Raw genomic sequence first — 8,219 nt, 5'->3', positions numbered from 1 at the left:
GGGGACAGCAGGAGGTCCTTCCCCCGGACAGGGAGGACAGGCTCCGACTTCAACCAAAACCCAGAGAAAGGAAAGGCATCGCCCTTAAAAAAAAGCCTCAGGGCAACAGATGTCTTTGCAATTTGCTCGCCGCTCCCGGGGGTCGGAGATTTCCTGAGGTAAAAAAAAAGAAAAGAAGAAGAAGAAGAAAAGCAGCCCAAAGCTACACACACATCCCCCAATTTGGGCTGGAGGGAGGCGGTTGCAGACATCCTGGGAGTAGCCCTTACGGAGGTTTGTCCCGCTTTCTCCTGGACGTCGAGCCCTTGGTAACATTTCACACCTTCCGGCCAGCAGCCGCTGAGAAAGAAAGAAAGAAAAATGCTCGTGAGGTCAATTCGTAACTTCACTGAGGTAGAATCATTCCACACGGTTTGGGCGCAGGATTGGGAAATCATGGGAGTTTCCCTCAGATCTTGATGAACCTCCCCCCTCCTTAGGTCGTTCCTAAAGGAAAAAGCCTCAAAAAATTACATTGACGCGGCCCGAGCGGCAATATGGCGCCTGGGGAGCTTGCCTCGCACGCAGCCGACCCGGTGTCCATCCGGGACATTCCATACGCTCCCCAGAGCACTGCCAGGAGCACTTCCTGAGAGTGGAGCCGGGAGTAACCCCGGAGCCATCCCACGCGTGACCCCTCCAGCCCCAGCCCCGAAAAAGAAATGCGGTGACATTTCTAACTGCTGACATTGACAGAAAAGTATCAATAGTAAAGTTGCAATAAGTCAAAGTTAAAAAACATGAACCTAGAAATGCTTTCAATGAATACAATTGGTCAAATAACGATCGCCCCAAAATTGTTTTTCTGAGATTCCTTAGAACATTGTGACCCTTCTCATAAATTCTTTTAATGTCTGATGTGATTTCCAATTGCACGTTTTTGCAAGCATCTGATTGCATTTCAACAACCAGAACTTCTCAATACTTCAACTCTACCAAAAAGAGTTTCACTTTACTGAGACTCAGCAAAATTTTAGAATCAGTTCTGCTGTTTAGCAAGGACATAATACTAAAAAAAAAAGCGTTCACAGTAACATCAAAAATAAGTAACTAATTACACTTTCCTCGTTAAAATCGTAAGTTCTTGAAAAACTTTGCTTTTCAGAACAAAAGTCTCTGTTGCTTGGGGGAAGAAAGGGGTGGTTCTTTTCTTATTGTTAATATTGTTTTCATTTTTCTTTGGCATTAAAATCCCTTCAACGGAACTCAGATTACCAAGCAGTGGGAAAAGTGGCAGTAAAAACGAAGAGATGAACTAGAATGACCTGTAGGGACAGTGCTGGAAGGTCTTGGACACTTTGGTCATGTGAGAGCACAAAAATTTTGTTCATCGACACAATATTGCAACTATGCTTCCTAAATGATAAAATAGAAACAAGGGGAATACGGAAAATAAACATACCAAAATATAAAATAGCCAATATACCAGTGTTGGTGAGAGCAAGGTTTTATACTAAAAGGTTCACGCTGCTGGAGTATAAATTAGAATGAATATTTGGGAAATACTTTGCATTATCCCCCAAAGTTGAAAGCCTAGAGAGGTTAGCAGAGAACATTTGTCATTTTCCAGTAGTAGGATGGCATGAACTGTAGTAGAGGCATGATCCCTATAGTTAGGTATATTCCAGAGCATGTATAAAACTATCTAGTGGAATGTAGGAAATAAACACTAATTTTTTTTTTTTTGCTTTTTGGGTCACACCCAGTGATGCTCAGGGGTTACTCCTGGCTTTGCACTCAGGAATTACTCCTGGCAGTGCTTGGGGGACCATATGGGATGCCGCGGATCGAACCCGGGTCGGCCGCGTGCAAGGCAAACGCCCTACCCGCTGTGCTATCGCTCCGGCCCCTAAATTTTTTTTTTTTTTTTTTGCTTTTTGGGTCACACCCGGCGATGCACAGGGGATGCTCCTGGCTCTGCACTCAGGAATTACCCCTGGCGGTGCTCAGGGGACCATATGGGATGCTGGGAATGAACCCCGGGGGTCGGCCGCGTGCAAGGCAAACGCCCTACCCGCTGTGCCATTGCTCCAGCCCTAAACACTAAAATTTGACATTCAAAAATTTATTTACTCAGTAACTTTATATTTACAAACACATTTTTGTTTGTTTTAGGGACACACCAAGTGGTGCTCGTTACCCCTGGCTCTGCACTCAGGAATCATTCCTAGCTCGCTTTAAGATACTGTTCCATATTGTTTGAACCAGGGTTGACAGTGTGCAAGGGAAGTGTCTCGTCCACTATATTATAGTTCTGGCCCATATTTACAAATAATTTAACACCTATGCAAAATTACCTGTTTTGTAGCATAACATGCCTTATTCAAATGTGAGATCCATTTCAACAAGATTTTACAGTGTTGATAATTTTTTAAAACATATGCAGATGTCTAGTTAGACTCACAACCTATATAGCTCTCTCACCTGCATTTTTGCTAATATGTGTGGTTTTGGATTAAACTCATAAAAATGATTAATAATTCTGAACTTTGTACATTGCCTATATTGGAGAGTAGACTATTCCTTATGAAACCTTTCATACGATGAAATGGTCTAAAACTAAGAAGCAATTGCCACTAATTTTCATGGAATATTGTTTGCGCTCCCCAGGTCCCATGAATAACTTGTAAAACATACCAAATAATATATAAAGCTGAAAATCACACTAATAGACCATAAATTCAGGGATTATGGATAAATATTTAGCCCTTATGAAATAGTTCTGGGAGGTGTTTGGTGGTGACCCCCTATGTCCAGAGACTACTTTTCAAAGGACTATTGGAAACAAAAGTTAAATTCTATTTTTGCTTTTGGTGATTTGGTTCAAAGTGAAAGTCATCTTTGTTCTTTGAAAATACACACACACACATACGAATATACAGGTATTAGTGCAGTTATTGATTTTGCTGCTTACAGAAGCGATTATTACACCAACTATATGTTTAAGCTACCAAAAAACTGAATTAATATTAATTAAATTTTAAAAACAAAAATGGAGTTCTTAGCAGCTTCAGACAATGCTACAAAATATGTGAATCTTCAATTAATCCTTTTGAAGAATTTTATTGTGATATTCTAAAACCAAATGATAATGTCAACAATTAGTGGGCTTTTGTGCAAACCTAAATTTAAATTAAAATCATAAGTTCTCTAATGAATTTGCAGATAATTAAAATTGTGCATGAATATCTTTAGTTACCTTAACTATTTCTAAGAATTTTGGTTCCATGAATGTGAAAGATTCAAACATCAATTTGCAAGACACATATTTTTCCATTATCACATGAAAAGTATTTACTTCTTAAACAGTTAAAATTATAATCATAAAATTAATATGGTACATGTATCACCTTGCTATATGCGAGTGTTTAATTATATTTTAAAACTCAAGTTTATACTGTTTCTTTAAAATGTACTTTAAGATTTCTGTAATATATGTTTATTTGGTCACATTCTAGGTTCTTCTGTTTGAAGATATACATATAATGGTACTCTAATTTGAATAAGAACTGTTTAGGAAACTGCTCTTATTCAAATTAAAACTCAAATTTATACTGTTTCTTTAAAATACATTTTATAATTTCTGTAATATGTTTCTTTGGTCACATTCTAGGTCCTTATGTTTAAAGTCATACATATAATGGCACACTAATTTGAATAAGAACAGTTTAGGAAAAACTGAAAAGTTCAGAAAATAAAATGAAACATTAACTTAGAATATACAATCTCTGTCATAATAAATGTTATTTTAATATTATATCTGCATTGTAAAATTCATTTAATTTGCCTCACCTGCACTGGTTAAAATAGAAACATTTGCCTGTATCCTTTTAAATTGCCCATTTTCCATGTACATGGATTCCTCATTTCAGTAAGAACTGGCCATTTTTACTCATTGTTCTTCTTTCTTCTGTGCTTATCATAAATGTCATTTTGTCTCTCTAGTTAATGAAGCAGTCATGGATAAAACTCTTTTATGTTCTAAGGTACCAGTGTTCCCATCTTAATTGAGCACGTATTATAGATTCCTCATTTCAGGAAGAACTGACTCTTCTTTCGGCAGTGCTAATTATACATGCCATTTTGTCTCTCTAGTTAATGAGGCAGCCATGGAAAAAACTATTTTATGTTCTAAGTTACCTGTGTTCCAATTTTAATTGAGCAGTCAGCTTTCTCTAATAACCCCTTTTTGTTATTTTCTTCCACAAAATCCAATACTAAATTTAGAGCAATAAAATTGTCAAGTGTGAGTGTAAAGTGTTCCTTACACCCAAATCTTTGGCAGTTTCCAGATGGCTAGAAGGTGATGTTCCCTGACCTTTTAAAAGGAAGGATAAAAAATAGACTTAAGTGTATATGGAGTGCTCTTTATTTTATAATTGGGCCCAAAATGTTAGAAGAGCCTTTTTTTGTTTCAGATACACGTTATAAAAATACTATCAAATTGAAAAGAAAATCAACTGAGCTGCACCAAAATATTCTTTGTTTTCTCTCCTTGAATAATATAAAGTTATAAAGATGCAAATGGCATTTCTGAAACAATAGTGTCCATTATTTTGTGGATAGTTTTAGGTATTATTTTTTTACCTTTTTAATTTACCGATGTTCTTTAATTAACAATACTGTTAACTATGATTTACAATTCATGTAATTAGAAACCACATCCCTGACCCATGTATTCACCTCCCAGCCTTCAAGGAAAAAGGGGATGATAAGAGGAGTAATTTGGCTTCATCTCATAAACTTTCAGAAAAAGTGATAGGTTTTTGCAGTTCCCTCACTAGGAGAGTTGTTGACTCTACAATAAGGAGATGTGTGTATTTAGTGATGCTCATTGTTAATTTTGTAAGTGTCAGGGTATGCAAGATTATTCAAGAAGCCTAGATCATAGGAAATGTCATTTGTTAGCATTAAGACAGATACACTTTGGAATTAAAAAAATGTCTCTATATGTTAGAAGTTGAATTTTAGGAATAATATATAAGTAGAAGCATTGTCAATAGAATAAAATCATAGTTCTAATAACAGTGTATAAAGTAAAGCAGTGATCCAAATGGCAAATTATACTGCTTTCTGGTGGAAGAAGTTAAAAAGTGCAAAAGTTAAAGAAATGAAAATACTCCCACTCTCAGATGTGGGGAAACTACATATTCTGTCTGCACTTTTGTTTCAGCTTGGGTAGGGAGAGGGGAAAACATGATTATTTGGTGCTCTGCATCAAATCTCTATTGTTTCTGTTTCATTTGCTTCCTGAGAGATGCTACTTTATATCGCTGAAAATTGATATCTTAATCCCAGTTTCATGCTGATATACTTGGAAAGTTTGCTATTTTATATGCTCTGTTTTGTGTCTTCTAATAGTCTGCATGTACTTCCAGTTGCAAGCTTTCTTTGAAACAACTGGCAAGAACATCCTGTGTCTAGGATTTTGCAAAAATAATCTTTAATAACTACCAAATCCTATTTGCCTATGCAAGCAGACCGGGTTCTCTGGTTATTAATTGTTCTATTTTGATACTCTTTCTCACTAAGCATAATACTTATAGATGTTTTATTTATTTTGTTGATTCCCTTACCTGAATTTAATTCCCAGCTTTAATTAAAATTGATCCCAGTTTAAAGAAATAAATTTGTCTACAGCAAACTTTTATCAACTGATACACAAAACATACAATAATTTCTAAGGCATTTTATTCATTTATTTATTTTGCTTTTTGGTCACACCCAGCCATGTACAGGGGTTACTCCTGGCTCATGCACTCAGGAGTTACTCTTGGCAGTGCTCGGGGGTGGGGGGGACCATATGGGTTCTGGGAATTGAACTCGGGTCTGCCGCGTGCAAGGCAAACACCCTACCCGCTGTACTCCAGCTCATTTCTAAGGCATTTTAAAAGAGTAATGATCACTATTGTACATGTGCTACAAACAAGTAATATAAATATAAGAATACATACTTGGTGAATGTCAGCCTACTCTAAAGCAAGGGAACCAGAAAAATAGAATTAGCAAGCTACAAACATTTTGTAATTTTTCATGAAGGGGCCATTTTATTTCATAAGGAATCCATTAAAAAGGACCAGTATGGACCAGATTTGCTCATGTATGTACTTTGAATAGAAAAACTCAGTTTCTACTCAATGTATTTTTACCTACCTATCAATTATTTATTTATGCATACATATAAATGCATACATATACATGCATAACATAGGGTGAAAGGGAATGGAATATTTTAAAAATTTAAAAAATTGATGGATTTTTTCAGAAAAACTAAATAGATATTTCCTTGTAAAATTTGCTCAATAGATATGAAGGTATCCAAAGTGTATATTTCATCTTGATTAAGACTCATTGATGTTTTGAGGATTTGGTTCATTTAAATAGTAATATTATTTAATTTGTAAGGATAAAACTGTCACAGTATTATATTCTTGTCCAAGCAGACCTAGTTTTATGAAAAATTATTTATCCTTTAAATGTCTGAAGAAATATCCCATGCTTCATTTATGATGTTAATATAGTTATTCTTTTATTTTGTCATTGTTCTAGAGGATCCTCAATGTTATTGTCTTTCTTGAAAATAATTTCCTTTCAATACTGGATATGAGGCTTGGTGTTTTGTGTTAGAGCACATGCTTGCATTCGTAAGGCCCAATTTCATTCTTACAATTGTCAAAATTTTTGATTTTGTTTCATTGATTTTCCTCATCGTTCTGTTTTCAACTTCAATGATTCTAGCTAGGATCTCTCTAGCTCCAAAAGGTTTGTATATATTATCACTTGTATCACTTGTCATCCATCCCATAGGATAGTGTTCTTATCCTGTTTTTGTAAGGCCCAGGTCTCTGAGGCATATGTTAGTGGAGGAAGAACTGTGGGAGTCGAAAAGATGTGCCCAGAACCAGAGGTACTTGATCCACTTAACAACATCTTCGACACTCTTTTTTTTAAATTTATTTATTTTTATTGAATCACCATGTGGAAAGTTAGAAAGCTTTCAGTCTTAAGTCTCAGTTACACAATGCTCGAACACCCATCCCTTCACCAGTGCACATATTCCACCACCAAGAACCACAGTAAACCTCCTTCCCATCCCCACCCCCAGTCCCCCACCCCACCTGTGTACCTGATAAATTTCACTTTACTTTCTCTTTACTTTTATTACATTCAATATTTCAACAAAAAACTCACTATTATTGTTTGGAGTTCCCCCCACTCAAGTCGGACCTGCTAGAAAGTAAGCATTTAATAATTTGTTTTCCATTGTTGAGAATGAAGAGATATGAGGTCGTGTGGCCATAATAGCGGCCATGAGGTTTTGGATTTCTGTATTTAAGTATTTTAGTAACTAAGTCCAGAGAAATTTCTGCCAGAAGTTGTATCTTCGACGCTCTTGAAGACGTTTATACCTCTCTATTCCTCTTGCGCAACTCAGGTGCCTGGTCATTAGTCATGTTGAGTTCTTGACTTAGGAACACATAACTGCTGCATTCAGAGATGTTCGTTCTGTTGAGAACAAATGGAACATCAGGAACTAGTCTATTTCTCATGAACATTGTCTTCATAAGATTCAGCTGCAATCTGACCGTTCCACACTCATGGTCAAAGTCGGCCAGCATTAGTGCCGCTTGGCTAATGTTTGGTGTTATGAGAACGATGTATCAGCAAAGCAGAGGTGCTATCGTTGCCAACCTTCTATCTTCACTTCAATTCCTTCCCATTCCAGTCATCACAAGACATTCTCGGGTAGCACTAAAGAGTTTCAGTCAAATGGTATTGCCCTGCTGAGCCCCCCTATTTACATTGATGATCACTTCCTTGTAGAATGCTGAGATCCTGAAGGTGAATCAACAATACAGCTCACAGAGGATTCTGATGTAATGAGTTTGAATGCCCTGTTTGGCTAGGACTTTGATAACCGCTTCAGTCTCAACAGAATCAAAGGCCTTCTTTAAATCAATGAATGTTAGACAGAGTGGCATCTTAATCTCTTGAGAAACCTCAGTAAGCGTGGTCACCAAGTGGATATGGTCGATCATGCTGAATCCTTTTCGGAACCCAGCTTGCTTGCATAATTGTCCTTTGTTTAGTGTTCTGCCAATCCTATACAGGGTGACTCGAGTGAATAGCTTGTAAATGATGGACAACAGGCAGATCAGGCAAATACTTGCTGATGTCCT

Source organism: Sorex araneus, chromosome X (assembly GCF_027595985.1).
Source record: "Sorex araneus isolate mSorAra2 chromosome X, mSorAra2.pri, whole genome shotgun sequence".
In the NCBI taxonomy this organism is placed as follows: domain Eukaryota; kingdom Metazoa; phylum Chordata; class Mammalia; order Eulipotyphla; family Soricidae; genus Sorex; species Sorex araneus.
This window is presented reverse-complemented; position numbering follows the sequence as displayed.